Here is a 17,687-nt window from a genome sequence, read left to right on the forward strand (position 1 = left end):
TCCCACCAAACTTGGGGGGGGGGGGCAAGTCCCTCCCTTGCCTCCCCCTTGTAGATGGGATCTAAGGGTGCCGGCACCCTCTCCCCTTCCCCTAAAAATAGTGGGGGGGTGGGAGGGCTTCCACACCCTTCCCGTGGCGCAGCCCCTCCCTCCTCTAGCACCTCCTCCTCATCCGTAGAGCTTGGCGAAGCCCTGCAGGAAAACCGCAAGCTCCACCACCACGTCGTCGTGCTGCCGGAGCTCTCCCTCAACTTCTCCTCTCCACTTGCTTGATCAAGAAGGAGGAGACGTCCTCGGGCTGTACGTGTGTTGAACGAGGAGGCGCCGTCCGTTCGGCGCTATATCAGATCTTCTGTGATTTGAATCTCGCGAGTACGACTCCGTCAACCGTGTTCTTGTAATGCTTCCGCTTAGCGATCTTCAAGGGTATGAAGATGCATGCTATGTTTTGACCTAGCATTGGTTTTCCCCTAAGAGGAGAGGGTGATGCAACAAGTGTAGCGGAAGTATTTCCCTCAGTTTTTGAGAACCAAGGTATCAATCCAGTAGGAGGCTCCTCAAAAGTCCCACGCGCCTACACAAACAAACTGAGAACTCGCAACCAATGCAATAAAGGGGTTGTCAATCCCTTCACGGCCACTTGCGGAAGTGAGATCTGATAGAGATAGTATGATAGGATAAATATATTTTTGGTATTTTATGAGAAGATGCAAAAAGTAAAGATGTAAATAAAATTAGATTGAAAGCAAATATGATAGGAGATAGACCCGGGGGCCATAGGTTTCACTAGAGGCTTCTCTCGAGAGCATAAGTATTACGGTGGGTGAACAAATTACTGTTGAGCAATTGATAGAAAAGCGCATAGTTATGAGATTATCTAGGCATGATCATGTATATAGGCATCACGTCCATAAAAAGTAGACCGACTCCTGCCTGCATCTACTACTATTACTCCACACATCGACCTCTATCCAGCATGCATCTAGAGTATTAAGTTCATAAGAACAGAGTAACGCATTAAGCAAGATGACATGACGTAGAGGGATAAACTCATGCAATATGATATAAACCCCATCTTGTTATCCTCGATGGAAACAATACAATACGTGTCTTGCAACACTTTCTGTCACTGGGTAAGAACACCGCAAGATTGAACCCAAAGCTAAGCACTTCTCCCATGGCAAGAAAGATCAATCTAGTAGGCCAAACCAAACCGATAATTCGAAGAGACTTGCAAATATAACTCAATCATACAAAAAAGAATTCAGAGAAGATTCAATTAATATCCATAGATAAATCTGATCATAAACCCACAATTCATCGGATCTCGACAAACACACGGCAAAAAGAGATTACATCGAATAGATCTCCACAAGAGAGGGGGAGAACATTGTATTGAGATCCAAAAAGAGAGAAGAAGCCATCTAGCTAATAACTATGGACCCGTAGGTCTGTGGTAAACTACTCACAACTCATAGGAGGGGCAAGGATGTTGATGTAGAGGCCCTCCATGGTCGATTCCCCCTTTGATAGAGTGTCGGTGAAGGCTCCAAGATGGGATCTCGTGGATACAGAAGGTTACGGTGGTGGAAACTATTGGGAATGTTGCATAAAATAAAGTTTTCCTACGTTCACCAAGATCCATCTATGAGTTCATCTAGCAACGAGAGAGAGATGCATCTACATACCCTTGTAGATCGCGTGCGGAACCGTTCAAGAGAACGGGGTTGAGGTAGTCGTTCTCGTCGTGATCCTATCACCGGAGATCCTAGCGCCGAACGGACGGCACCTCCGCGTTCAACACACGTACGGCCAGCGTGACGTCTCCTCCGTCTTGATCCAGCAAGGGGGAAGGAGAGGTTGATGAAGATCCAGTAGCACGACGGCGTGGTGGTGGATGCAGCAGGGCTCCGGCAGGGCTTCGCCAAGCAACTGCGGGAGGAGGAAGAGGTGTAGTAGGGGGAGGGAGGCGCCAAGACTCAGGGTGCGGCTGCCCTCCCTCCCCCCTCCTTTATATAGGCCCCCTGGGGGGGCGCTGGCCCTGGAGATGGGAATCTCCCAAGGGGGTGGCGGCCAGGGGGGTGGAGTGCCCCCCAAGGCAAGTGGTGCGCCCCCCACCCTAGGGTTTCCAACCCTAGGCGCAGGAGGGGCCCAAGGGGGGTGCACCAGTCCACTAGGGGAAGGTTCCCCTCCCAACTCAGCCCACGGGGCCCTCCGAGATAGGTGGCCCCACCCGGTGGACTCCCGGGACCCTTCCGGTGGTCCCGGTACAATACTGGGTGACCCCGAAACTTTCCCGATGGCCAAAACAGCACGTCCTATATATAATTCTTTACCTCCGGACCATTCCGGAACTCCTCATGACGTCCGGGATCTCATCCGGGACTCCAAACAACATTCGGTTTGCTGCATACTCATATTCATACAACCCTAGCGTCACCGAACCTTAAGTGTGTAGACCCTACGGGTTCGGGAGACACGCAGACATGACCGAGACGACTCTCCGGTCAACAACCAACAACGGGATCTAGATACCCATGTTGGCTCCCACATGCTCCTCGATGATCTCATCGGATGAACCACGATGTCGAGGATTCAATCAACCCCGTATACTATTCCCTTTGTCAGACGGTATGTTACTTGCCCGAGATTCGATCACCGGTATCCCAATACCTCGTTCAATCTCGTTGCCGGCAAGTCACTTTACTCGTACCGTAATGCATGATCCCGTGACCAGACACTTGGTCAGTTTGAGCTCATTATGATGATGCACTACCGAGTGGGCCCAGTGATACCTCTCCGTTATACGGAGTGACAAATCCCAGTCTCGATCCGTGTCAACCCAACAGACACTTTCAGAGATACCTGTAGTGCACCTTTATAGTCACCCAGTTACATTGTGACGTTTGGTACACCCAAAGCACTCCTACGGTATCCGGGAGTTACAGGATCTCATGGTCTAAGGAAAAGATACTTGACATTGGAAAAGCTCTAGCAAACGAACTACACGATCTTTGCGCTATGCTTAGGATTGGGTCTTGTCCATCACATCATTCTCCTAATGATGTGACCCCGTTATCAACGACATCCAATGTCCATAGTGAGGAAACCATGACTATCTGTTGATCTACGAGCTAGTAAACTAGAGGCTCACTAGGGACATGTTGTGGTCTAAGTATTCACACGTGTATCACGATTTCCGGATAATATAATTATAGCATGAATAAAAGACAATTATCATGAACAAAGAAATATAATAATAATCCTTTTATTATTGCCTCTAGGGCATATTTCCATCAGTCTCCCACTTGCACTAGAGTCAATAATCTAGATACATTGTGATGAGTCGAACACCCATAGAGTTCTGGTGTTGATCATGTTTTGATCGCGGAAGAGGTTTAGTCAACGGATCTGCGACATTCAGATCAGTATGTACTTTGCAAATATCTATTTCTCCATCTTAAACATTTTCACGGATGGAGTTGAAACGACGCTTGATGTGCCTGGTCTTCTTGTGAAACCCGGGCTCCTTGGCAAGGGCAATAGCTCCAGTGATGTCACAGAAGAGAGTGATTGTCCCCGACGCATTGGGTATGACTCCTAGGTCGGTGATGAACTCCTTCATCCATATTGCTTCATGCGCTGCCTCCGAGGCTGCCATGTACTCCGCTTCACATGTAGATCCCACCACGACGCTCTGCTTGCAACTGCACCAGCTTACTGCTCCACGGTTCAACATATACACGTATCTGGTTTGTGACTTAGATTCATCCAGATCTGTGTCGAAGCTAGCGTCGATGTAACCCTTGATGACGAGCTCTTCGTCACCTCCATAAACGAGAAACATGTCCTTTGTCCTTTTCAGGTACTTTAGGATATTCTTGACCGCTGTCCAGTGTTCCTTGCCGGGATTACTTTGGTACCTTCCTACCAAACTTACGGCAAGGTTTACATCTGGTCTGGTACACAGCATGGCATACATAATAGATCCTATGGTTGAGGCATAGGGGATGACACTCATCTCTTCTTTATCTTTTGTCGTGGTTGGGCATTGAGCCCAGCTCAATCTCACACCCTGCAATACAGGCAAGAACCCTTTCTTGGACTGATCCATTTTGAACTTCTTCAAAATCTTATCAAGGTATGTGCTTTGTGAAAGACCTATGAGGCGTCTCGATCTATCCCTATAGATTTTGATGCCTAATATGTAAGCATCTTCTCCAAGGTCCTTCATTGAAAAACACTTATTCAAGTAGGCCTTAATGTTGTCCAAGAATTCTATATCATTTCCCATCAAAAGTATGTCATCTACATATAATATGAGAAATGCTACAGAGCTCCCACTCACTTTCTTGTAAACGCAGGCTTCTCCATAAGTCTGCATAAACCCAAACGCTTTGATCATCTCATCAAAGCGAATGTTCCAACTCCGAGATGCTTGCACCAGCCCATAAATGGATCGCTGGAGCTTGCATACTTTGTTAGCATTCTTAGGATCGACAAAACCTTCCGGCTGCATCATATACAGCTCTTCCTTAAGATAACCGTTAAGGAATGCCGTTTTGACGTCCATCTGCCATATCTCATAATCATAGTATGCGGCAATTGCTAACATGATTCAAACGGACTTAAGCTTTGCTACGGGAGAGAAAGTCTCATCATAGTCAACCCCTTGAACTTGTCGATAACCCTTAGCAACAAGTCGAGCTTTATAAATGGTGACATTACCATCCGCGTCCGTCTTCTTCTTAAAGATCCATTTGTTTTCTATCGCTCGCCGATCATCGGGCAAGTCAGTCAAAGTCCATACTTTGTTTTCATACATGGATTCTATCTCGGACTGCATGTCTTATAGCCATTTGTTGGAATCTGGGCCCGCCATCGCTTCTTCATAGTTCGAAGGTTCACCATTGTCTAACAACATGATTTCCAGGACAGGGTTGCCATACCACTCTGGTGTGGAACGTGTCCTCGTGGACCTACGAAGTTCAGTAGCACATTGATCCGAAGTACCTTGATCATCATCATTAATTTCCTCTCCAGTCGGTATAGGCACCACAGGAACATTTTCCTGGGCTGCACTACTTTTTGGTTCAAGAGGGAGTACTTCATCGAGTTCTACTTTCCTCCCACTTACTCCTTTCGAGAGAAACTCTTTTTCTAGAAAGGATCCGTTCTTGGCAACAAAGATCTTGCCTTCGGATCTAAGGTAGAAGGTATACCCAATGGTTTCCTTAGGGTATGCTATGAAGAGGCATTTTTCCGACTTGGGTTCGAGCTTTCCAGGTTGAAGTTTCTTGACATAAGCATCGCATCCCCAAAGTTTTAGAAACGACAGCTTAGGTTTCTTCCCAAACCATAATTCATACGGTGTCGTCTCAACGGATTTAGACGGTGCCCTATTTAAAGTGAATGTAGTTGTATCTAGAGTGTATCCCCAAAAGGATAGTGGTAAATCGGTAAGAGACATCATAGATCGCACCATATCCAATAGAGTGCGATTACGACGTTCGGACACACTGTTACGCTGAGGTGTTCCAGGCGGCGTGAGTTGTGAAACGATTCCACATTTCCTTAAGTGTGTACCAAATTCGTGACTTAAATATTCTCCTCCATGATCTGATCGTAAGAATTTTATCTTTTGATCACGTTGATTCTCTACTTCATTATGAAATTCCTTGAACTTTTCAAAGATCTCAGACTTGGGTTTCATCAAGTAGACATACCCATATCTACTTAAGTCATCCGTGAGAGTGAGAACATAACGATGTCCTCCGCGAGCCTCAACGCTCACTGGGCCACACACATCAGTATGTATGATTTCCAATAAGTTGGTTGCTCGCTCCATTGTTCCGGAGAACGGAGTCTTGGTCATTTTGCCCATGAGGCATGGTTCGCATGTGTCAAATGATTCATAATTGAGAGACTCTAAAAGTCCATCAGCATGGAGCTTCTTCATGCGCTTGACACCAATGTGACCAAGGCGGCAGTGCCACAAGTATGTGGGACTATCGTTATCAACTTTACATCTTTTGGTATTCAAACTATGAATATGTGTAACATTACATTCGAGATTCATTAAGAATAAACCATTGACCATCGGGGCATGACCATAAAACATATCTCTCATATAAATAGAACAACCATTATTCTCGGATTTAAATGAGTAGCCATCTCATATTAAACGAGATCCAGATACAATGTTCATGCTCAAACTTGGCACTAAATAACAATTATTGAGGTTTAAAACTAATCCCGTAGGTAAATGTAGAGGTAGTGTGCTGACGGCGATCACATCGACCTTGGAACCATTCCCGATGCGCATCGTCACCTCGTCCTTCGCCAGCCTCCGCTTATTCCGCAGCTCCTGCTGTGAGTTACAAATGTGAGCAACGGCACCGGTATCAAATACCCAGGAGTTACTACGAGTACTGGTAAGGTACACATCAGTTACATGTGTATCACATATACTTTTAGTGTTGCCGGCCTTCTTGTCTGCTAAGTATTTGGGGCAGTTCCGCTTCCAGTGACCCTTCCCTTTGCAATAAAAGCACTCAGTCTGAGGCTTGGGTCCATTCTTTGACTTCTTCCCGGCAACTGGCTTACCGGGCGCGGCAACATCTTTGCCGTCCTTCTTGAAGTTCTTCTTACCCTTGCCCTTCTTGAACTTAGTGGTTTTATTGACCATCAACACTTGATGTTCTTTCTTGATTTCAACCTCTACTGACTTCATCATTGAGAATACTTCAGGAATGGTCTTCACCATCCCCTGCATATTGTAGTTCATCACAAAGCTCTTGTAGCTCGGTGGGAGCGACTGAAGGATTCTGTCAATGACCGCCTCGTCCAGGAGGTTAACGTCCAGCTGGGACAGGCGTTTGTGCAACCCAGACATTTTGAGTATGTGCTCACTGACAGAACTGTTTTCCTCCATCTTACAACTATAGAACTTGTCGAAGACTTCATATCTCTCGACCCGGGCATGAGCTTGAAAAACCATTTTCAGCTCCTCGAACATCTCATATGCTCCGTGTTGCTCAAAACGCTTTTGGAGCCCCGGTTCTAAGCTGTAAAGCATGCCGCACTGAACGAGGGAGTAATCATCAGCACGTGACTGCCAAGCGTTCATAACGTCTTGGTTCTATGGGATGGGTGCTTCACCTAGCAGTCCTTCTAGGACATATGCTTTCTTGGCTGCTATGAGGATGATCCTCAGGTTCCGGACCCAGTCCGAATAGTTGCTGCCATCATCTTTCAGCTTGGTTTTCTCTAGGAACGCGTTGAAGTTCATGTTGACATGAGCGTTGGCCATTTGATCTACAAGACATATTTTGCAAAGATTTTAGACTAAGTTCATGATAATTAAGTTCATCTAATCAAATTATTTAATGAACTCCCACTCAGATTTGACATCCCTCTAGTCATCTAAGTGTTACACGATCCGAGTCGACTAGGCCGTGTCCGATCATCACGTGAGACGGACTAGTCATCATCGGTGAACATCTCCATGTTGATCGTATCTTCCATACGACTCATGTTCGACCTTTCGGTCTCTTGTGTTCCGAGGCCATGTCTGTACATGCTAGGCTTGTGAAGTTAACCCTAAGTGTTTTGCATGTGTAAAATTGTCTTACACCCGTTGTATGTGAACGTAAGGATCTATCACACCCGATCATCACGTGGTTCTTTGAAACGACGAACTTTAGCAATGGCGCATAGTTAGGGGGAACACTTTCGTGAAATTATTATAAGGGATCATCTTATTTACTACTGCCGTTCTAAATAAACAAGATGCATAAAACATAATAAACATCACATGCAATTATATAAAGTAGTGACATGATATGGCCAATATCATATAGCTCCTTCGATCTCCATCTTCTGGGCTCCATGATCATCTTCGTCACCGGCATGACACCATGATCTCCATCATCATGATCTCCATGAAGTTGCTCGCCAACTATTACTTCTACTACTATAGCTAACGGTTTAGCAATAAAGTAAAGTAATTACAATAATTAAGACAACTCCTATGGCTCCTGCCGGTTGTCATACTCATCGACATGCAAGTCGTAATTCCTATTACAAGAACATGATCTCATACATCACAATATATCATTCATCATTCATCACAACTTCTGGCCATATCACATCACATGACAATTGCTGCAAAAACAAGTTAGACGTCCTCTAATTGTTGTTGCATCTTTTACGTGGCTGCAATTGGGTTCTAGCAAGAACGTTTTCTTACCTATGAATAACCACAACGTGATTTTGTCAACTTCTATTTACCCTTCATAAGGACCCTTTTCATCAAATCCGCTCCAACTAAAGTAGGAGAGACAGACACCCGCTAGCCACCTTATGCAACTAGTGCATGTCAGTCGGTGGAACCTGTCTCACGTAAGCATACGTGTAAGGTCGGTCCAGGATGCTTCATCCCACAATACCGCTGAAGCAAGAAAAGACTAGTAGTGGCAAGAAAGTTGACAAGATCTACGCCCACAACAAATTTGTGTTCTACTCGTGCAATAGAGAACTATGCATAGACCTCATGATGCCATTGTTGGGGAACGTTGCATAAAATAAAATTTTCCTACGTTCACCAAGATCCATCTATGAGTTCATCTAGAAACGAGAGAGAGAGATGCATCTACATACCCTAGTAGATCGCGTGAGGAAGCGTTCAAGAGAACGAGGTTGAGGTAGTCGTTCTCGTCGTGATCCTATCACCGGAGATCCTAGCGCCGAACGGACGGCACCTCCACGTTCAACACACATACGGTCAGCGTGACGTCTCCTCCGTCTTGATCCAGCAAGGGGGAAGGAGAGGTTGATGAAGATCCAGCAGCACGACGGCGTGGTGGTGGATGCAGCAGGGCTCCGGCAGGGCTTCACCAAGCAACTGCGGGAGGAGGAAGAGGTGTAGCAGGGGGAGGGAGGCGCCAAGACTCAGGGTGCGGCTTCCCTCCTCCCCCCTCCTTTATATAGCCCCCCTGGGGGGCGCCGGCCCTGGAGATGGGAATCTCCCAAGGGGGCGGCGGCCAGGGGGGTGGAGTGCCCCCCCAAAGGCAAGTGGTGCGCCCCCACCCTAGGGTTTCCAACCCTAGGCGTAGGGGGGGGAAAGGGGGGCGCACCAGCCCACTAGGGGCTGGTTCCCCTCCCACCTGAGCCCACGGGGCCCTCCGAGATAGGTGGCCCCACCCGGTGGACCCCGGGACCCTTCCGGTGGTCCCGGTACAATACCGGGTGACCCCGAAACTTTCCCGATGGCCGAAACAACACTTCCTATATATAATTCTTTACCTCCGGACCATTCCGGAACTCCTCGTGACGTCCGGGATCTCATCCGGGACTCCGTACAACATTGGGTTTGCTGCATACTCATATTCATACAACCCTAGCGTCACCGAACCTTAAGTGTGTAGACCCTACGGGTTCGGGAGACACGCAGACATGACCAAGACGACTCTCCGGTCAATAACCAACAGCGGGATCTGGATACCCATGTTGGCTCCCACATGCTTCTCGATGATCTCATCGGATGAACCACGATGTCGAGGATTCAATCAACCCCGTATACTATTCCCTTTGTCAGACGTATGTTACTTGCCCGAGATTCGATCGTCGGTATCCCAATACCTCGTTCAATCTCGTTGCCGGCAAGTCACTTTACTCGTACCGTAATGCATGATCCCGTGACCAGACACTTGGTCACTTTGAGCTCATTATGACGATGCACTACCGAGTGGGCCCAGTGATACCTCTCCGTTATACGGAGTGACAAATCCCAGTCTCGATCCGTGTCAACCCAACAAACACTTTCGGAGATACCTGTAGTGCACCTTTATAGTCACCCAATTACGTTGTGACGTTTGGTACACCCAAAGCACTCCTATGGTATCTGGGAGTTACACGATCTCATGGTCTAAGGAAAATATACTTGACATTGGAAAAGCTCTAGCAAACAAACTACACGATCTTTGTGCTATGCTTAGGATTGGGTCTTGTCCATCACATCATTCTCCTAATGATGTGATCCCGTTATCAACGAAATCCACTGTCCATAGTCAGGAAATCATGACTATCTGTTGATCTACGAGCTAGTCAACTAGAGGCTCACTAGGGACATTGAGGGAGTTCCGGACTAGGGGGTGTCCGGATAGCCGAACTATCATCATCGGCCGGACTCCAAGACTATGAAGATACAAGATTGAAGACTTCGTCCTGTGTCCGGATGGGACTTTCCTTGGCGTGGAAGGAAAGCTTGGTGATACGGATATGTAGATATCCTACCATTGTAACCGACTCTGTGTAACCCTAGCCCTCTCCTGTGTCTATATAAACCGGATGGCTTTAGTCCGTAGGACGAACTACAATCATACCATAGGCTAGCTTCTAGGGTTTAGCCTCCTTGATCTCGTGGTAGATCTACTCTTGTAACCCACATCATCAATATTAATGAAGCAGGACGTAGGGTTTTACCTCCATCAAGAGGGCCCGAACCTGGGTAAAAACATCGTGTCCCTCGTCTCTTGTTACCATCCGCCTAGACGCACAGATCGGGACCCCCTACCCGAGATCCGCCGGTTTTGACACCGACATTGGTGCTTTCATTGAGAGTTCCTCTGTGCCGTCGCGATCAGGAAGGATGCCTTTTCCCGTCTTTAAAGACGGCACCTTCGTCAAGAGAGCTTTGGCCGCCGGCCAGACTATCCGGCTAGGTGGTTTTCTTATGACCGCCTGTTCGGCCACCGCTCCGATGATGACCTCTCAGGTCATCAAAAGCGATCTTCGCGTCAGCCCGGAATTTGCCGAGCAGTTAGATCCGATTGAGCTCTCCTCTGTAAACGAGCTCTTGGATCGCATCGCCGCCCTGGGAGTCGCTACAGACTACGATCAGATTGGGCTTAAAACCGATCTGAGAGAGATTAACTCTCCTCAGGCTACCCACCACGTTGTTGTGGTAGAGGAACAATGCGGCAACCCTTCTTCTACGTTGAAAACCAACTATGTCCGGATTCCCGATCTCTCCAAGCCGGATTCCCGCGGAGGGACGGACGCTAGTCAAATACTGAACTTAGAGTCAGGCATCGGACTAGATTCGTTGGAAAGCATCCAGCAAGTCAAGCTTCCAAATCCGGAAACTTCTTGGCCTTTGAGCCTCAGATCGGGCGGGGTTCCGAACTTGATTCCACCCGTCCACCCAAACATAAGCGATCTATCTCGAATACGGCAAGAGCCCGATGAAACAGTACATCATTACTGGGCCAGATTCCTCCTGGTTATGAACAGGATAAAGGACTGCTGCGAAGAAAGCGCGATTTCAATTTTCTGCAACAACTGCATGGAAAAGGGAATCATGAACGCCATAAGTCATCGCGATGTTACACGCTTCGTCGACCTAGCGACCATCGTACAAAAATACTATGCGGTGGAGAGTGTCAGGAACACCGAAACTAGGTTTTGGGACAGTCCGGCCTTGACTACAACCCTAGTCCGAAGTAAAAGGGTGCGCCATACTCAAGCACCTGGGTTAAAAACCAAAAAGCAAAAAACCCCTAAAGGGCATGGAACCGTACTAGAAGGCTGGCTCAACGGGCCCTGCAAAATCCACAGTACGGAGGGCGCCACTCCAACACACAGCCTTCGAGCATGTTGGATACTACGGCAGGTGGCCAAAAGTGGCGAAGGCTTTTTAGCCTCGGGCAAACAGCCCAGTAGTACCGGTACGGTACTAACAGTCTTCGAGACTTTCGCATCAAATAACATGCGAAAACGAACAATCCGCGGCCTCGCCGAAGTCTACCAAGTAGCAACAGCAAATCCATGGAGTGACACGGCTATTAGCTTCAACGCCAGCGACGAACCTAAATTCCGAACAGCTAGAGCACCAGCCGCATTGGTCCTCAGTCCGATAGTGGACGGCTTTCGCCTTACCAAGGTACTCATGGATGGCGGCAGCGGATTAAACCTCATCTACGAGGAAACCCTTCAAAAATGGATATTGACTGGAGCCGCATTGAGCGAAGCAGCACAACCTTCAGGGGGATAATCCCTAGTCGAGAAGTACGCTGCACAGGAAAAATCACACTCGATGTAGTGTACGGCTTGCCGGACAATTACAGGTCCGAAGAGGTCACGTTCCAAGTGGCCCCATTCGGCAGCGGATATCACGCCTTGTTAGGCGAGAGGCATTCACAATCTTCCAAGCCATACCCCATTATGGGTACATGAAGCTTAAAATGCCCGGCCCCAATGGAATCATCACTCTAGCCAGTGAGCCAGATATTGCACTCCGCGCTGAAAATAAGACAACCGCATTAGCCCTAGAGGCACTATCCGAAGCCCTAGCGGCAGAGGAACTAACTGCGCTGCGCTCCATGGTGGATAGGGACGATGTGATACTCGACAAGAGGTCCAAGTCCACCTCTTTTAAACCAGCAGACGAAATAGTCAAATTCCAGGTCCATCCAACCGACCCCACAAAGACGGTCTCCATTGGGGCACAATTAAATCCCGATGTCGAAGCTGCACTACGAGAATTCCTTCGGGAAAATTGGGACATTTTCGCCTGGCACCCCTCAGACATGCCAGGAATCCCACGCAGACTGGCAGAGCACAGCCTAAGTATCCTAAAAGGATTCAAGCCTGTCAAACAGGCTCTTCGGCGATTTTCCGAACCAAAAATACAGGCAATGGGAGAGGAGCTAGCCAAACTCTTAGAAGTCGGATTCATCAGAGACATCAAACATCCGGATTGGCTAGCCAATCTGGTAATGGTACCAAAAAAGGACAAATCCTGGCGCCTTTGTGTCGATTTCAAAGACCTTAACAAGGCTTGCCCAAAGGACCCCTTCCCTCTCCCCCGCATCGACCAAATCATCGACGCTACCGCAGGGCACGATTCATTGTGCTTCCTCGATGCATACTCCGGATACCATCAAATCAAGATGGCGGAAAAAGACCAGGCTGCAACAGCATTTATTACTCCATATGGACCATTCTGCTTCAACACAATGCCCTTCGGACTCAAAAACGCCGGCGCAACATATCAGCGCATGATTCAGACATGTCTGGCTACCCAGATAGGTAAAACAGTCGAGGCATATGTAGACGATGTGGTCGTCAAGACCAAACACGTCGAAACTCTAGTAGACGACTTGAGGGTGACATTCGACAACCTCCGAGCATATGACATTAATATAAACCCGGAAAAATGCGTTTTCGGCGTACCAGCCGGAAAGCTCTTGGGCTTCATTGTATCCGGTAGAGGAATTGAAGCAAACCCAGCCAAGATCCGAGCTCTGTTACAATTGGATATCCCAAAAGACCTCAAGCAAATACAAAAGCTAACTGGATGCGTGGCGGCTCTAAGCCGCTTCATCTCCCGTTTGGGAGAAAAGGCACTGCCCCTTTATCGCCTAGGCCGGACTCGAAGAAATTAAAGCCGTATTGGCAACAAATCCGGTCCTGGCCGCGCCCAACCTAGGCGAACCAATGCTATTATATATCGCAGCAACACATCAAGGTGTCAGCGCGGTACTCGTTGTCGAACGAGAAACAGAAGGACACAAATCCCCCCTTCAAAAACCAGTGTACTATGTATCCACTGTCTTGACTCCATGCAAGTCACGATACCCACATTATCAAAAGATAGCGTATGCGGTGTTCATGGCATCCCGGAAGCTGCGACACTACTTTCAAGAGTGCTCCATAACAGTGGCCTCCGAAGTACCTCTCAACGATATTATAAACAATCGCGACGCAACGGGCAGGATTGCAAAATGGGCCATCGAGCTCTTACCATTTGACATAACCTACAAACCACGACAGGCTATAAAGTCGCAAGTCCTGGCTGACTTCATCGCCGAATGGACCAAAGCCGAACTCCCTAAAGAGTATGGCACATACTCCAATTGGATCATGCATTTCGACAGCTCCAAGATGTTGGCGGGCTTGGGGGCTGGCGTTGTCTTGACGTCCCCAACCGGAGATACAGTCCAATATGTACTTCAAATAATGTACATGGACTCCAACAACGCAGCCGAATACGAGGCCCTTCTACATGGCCTCCGGATGGCAATCTCCATGGGATTCAACGCCTAGAGGTGCGCGGGGATTCAAACCTCGCAATATCCCAAATAAATGGAGACTTCGATGCCAAGGATCCGAAAATGGCAGCCTACCGTAACGCTGTGCTAAAAATGTCAGCTCGGTTCGAGGGACTCGAATCCCACCATGTAGCCCGGGACAATAACCAGGCAGCAGACGTGTTGGCACGCATCGGTGCAAAACGCGATGCCGTCCCTCCAAACATCTTCCTGGAACGACTTTTCAAGCCATCCGTATCATGGGAAGAGGAGTCCGGACATAACAATCTGGAACTAGCTGCATCACCTAACTCAGATGATTCTGACATAGTCGGTGGCTCAGCCAATGAAGTAACACATTCAGCCCACGAAATAATGGCAGTAATTGCCCCGTGGACGGAACCATTCCTAGCCTACTTACTAAGGCAGGAACTCCCCGAAGACCAAAATGAGGCCCGCTGCATAGTTCGGTGATCTAAAGCCTACAAAGTCCATGAGGGAGAACTTTATAAGAAAAGCACAACCGGAGTCCTTCAAAGGTGTATCTCCGAAGAGGAAGGGCGAAATCTTCTGGCTTAAATTCACGCCGGACTCGGCGGGCACCACGCCGCAGCCCGGGCCCTTGTAGGCAAGGCCTTCCGTATATGATTTTACTGGCCGACTGCCCGGGCAGACGCTCAGGACTTAGTCCAACGATGCATTGGTTGCCAGCTCTTTGCTAACCAGAGCCACATGCCACCCACCGCCTTAAAAACTATACCCTTCACCTGGCCGTTCGCGGTCTGGGGGCTTGACATGGTAGGACCCCTTAAAGGGGGAGCCCACAAGCACAAATACTTATTGGTCATGGTGGACAAATTCACCAAATGGATAGAGGCCAAGCCGGTTAAAACGGCAGAATCTGGACCTGTGATAGACTTCATATCCGGGGTAGTACACTGTTTCGGCGTCCCCCACAGTATCATCACCGATAACGGCACAAACTTCACGGCCGACGAGGTCAAAATCTGGTGCAAGAACATGGGCATCAAGCTCGACTATGCTTCATTCTATCACCCTCAAACTAATGGTCAAGTGGAACGAGCAAATGGTCTAATCATGAGCGGCATCAAACCCAGATTAGTGCAGTCCCTCACGGAATCTAACACGCACTGGGTAGAGGAGCTTGACTCCGTACTCTGGGGGCTGCGGACCACGCCAAACCGCACAACCAGATTCACACCATTTTTTATGGTCTACGACGCCGATGCAGTTTTGCCCTGCGACATAATTCATGACTCACCTCGCGTGCGCATGTACAAGGAAAGAGAAGCTGAGTTAGATCGGCAGGACAGTTTGGACGCCTTGGAGGAGGAGCGCGACGTGGCAAAATCCCGTTCCGCATTTTATCAACAGCAGGCTCGAAGATATCAAAGTAGAGAAGTACGGGCCAAAACTTACAATGTTGGCGAGCTAGTTCTACGCCTGCCGGACAAGAAAAAGGACAAACTTACGCCCAAATGGGAAGGTCCCTTCATCATCGACCAAGTCCTTACCGGCGGTGCATACAGTCTACGCAAAGCATCTGACAACCAACTCGAGCCAAACCCATGGAACGCAGCCCGTCTCCGAAGATTTTACGCCTAGCGCCGGACTCAGGGTTCGTCTCCTTTCTCCGTCCACCTTTTATACTTTTTTGCTGTCTGTGTTTTCCCTCCTCTCCCCTCCCTTTTTTCACCACAACCCTCTTGAGGGCTTACCTGCGTTTTGCTCGCACTCACTCGATGTGCTATTCGCACTCGCTATACCTGGGGGCTTCTTTAACAGAAGCTTATTTATATGGGTTTCATGCCCGACACATGTGTCACACTTCCGCATGTACCTTTTGATCACCATTGTATGCATCGATATGACTTAATTTTTGGCCAAGCTGGGTTGCCTGGCTCCTGTGCTTACCCCTACGTTCCCGATTGTTCGGCTACGAGGTAAAGGGAGCACCTCTGCGATTGTTACTGCCGGGTCAACCGGATGTGTACCTCAGACTGGGTGAAGCCGAAGGCTAGCGTTCTTAAGGGAATATTCGGTCAGTGACCTGAAAGATGATTTATTACTTACTTATTTCTCTGCCCCCAGATGTTTTTCTACTTTTTTCGCAGTCCGGACATGCATTTCAGGGCATGCCTCCCAGGGAAAGGAACCCTTAACGGAACTATTCTCCCTGGAAGATGTTTCTTACTAACCATGTAATATAACGTAGCTAGTTGGGCACTTGTCGGATAAAGCATTCATGACCCCTACGCCTTGTCTCCATGCGTGCCCCGGTTTTTATATAACCGTGAGGGTATTCGGACACACTCCTGACTGTTGGGTCCCGAGGTCGAAGCGAAAAGGTCCGCAGAGACAAACGATTTACAATCCGGCTAGAAGGCATTTTTTACATGTCATTTTACAATTACATCGTCAAACTGACTGATTGTACTCCTCCTCAATCCCATCTAACAGGCTGTCTAATTTACAGTCCTGCTGGGAATATTTCACGGCCAACTCTACTTGGCCATACATCAGGCTCACAGGGATCTCCTTCCCATCAGGCCCCATAGGTCCGACCTCGGCCATGTGGTTTGGGTCAGCCTTCGGGTACCGCGTCTTCACCATGGCCCAGGCCTCCCTGGCGCCTTGACGGCAGGCCGATATCTTCCACAGACGGAGACGTCGCCGTACTCCCTGAAGCTTCTCAGCAAGCCCTCCAAGGCCCTCAGGTAGAGAGACGGCAGGCCATAAGGCCTGAACGACGCTACTCATCGCCTGCCGAACACGTTCAAACAGTTGCACTAGCTCGGGAAGTTGATCACCCGTTGACGCGGGCATTTCCTCCATAGGGCGACCTGTGAGCACACCTACAGACATATTTATGTCAATCGACCTCCTCACCGAACTCTTCTTTTCAAAAGAGTTTGCTCAAGCACTTACTATAAATGCCGCGACGAAGCCGCTGATTCTCCTTCAAGGAGCCAGACAGCTGGGCCCGCACCCCTTTTAGCTCTTCTCCAAGCTGGGCGTGGGAATCTTGGAGCTTGTTCCTCTCCTGCTGCACCTTCATAAGCACCCTCTCGCCGGCCTTCAACTGGCGCAGCAGCTGTTGCTTGTCCGGATCTAGTCCGGCACCCTCTGCAATATTATTGTCAGCCTACACACACGCCGCACTTCATAAATTAATTATCTTTTCGAAATATGAATTACCAGAGGGGGTCTCCGTGGCTCCCCCGGCTGTGGCTAGTGCGGCCTCAAGCTGGGCCTTGCACTCTTGAATCTCCTGGGACAGGTGGGTATTCTTCTCAGTAAGATCCTGCATAACAAATGATCCTTAAATCAGTTAGTTTAACTATTTTAAGTCTCGGGGGCTACTGGCATATATAACTATTAAAATTCGTTACCCGTATGTCCTTTACATACTGCTCTGTGGCTCTGGTTAAACCATCTTGAGTAGCACGAAGGTGCGTGTCTCCTGCATTAAAGGCATTTAACGCCTCAAGGGAGAAACACGCGTCACGAAGAACTGTCCAACGACGCCTATGATTCATGGCGCTCTCCACCTCAGACCTGGTGGGGGACAAT

This window comes from Triticum dicoccoides, chromosome 5B (genome assembly GCF_002162155.2).
Source record: "Triticum dicoccoides isolate Atlit2015 ecotype Zavitan chromosome 5B, WEW_v2.0, whole genome shotgun sequence".
Taxonomy (NCBI): Eukaryota; Viridiplantae; Streptophyta; class Magnoliopsida; order Poales; family Poaceae; genus Triticum; species Triticum dicoccoides.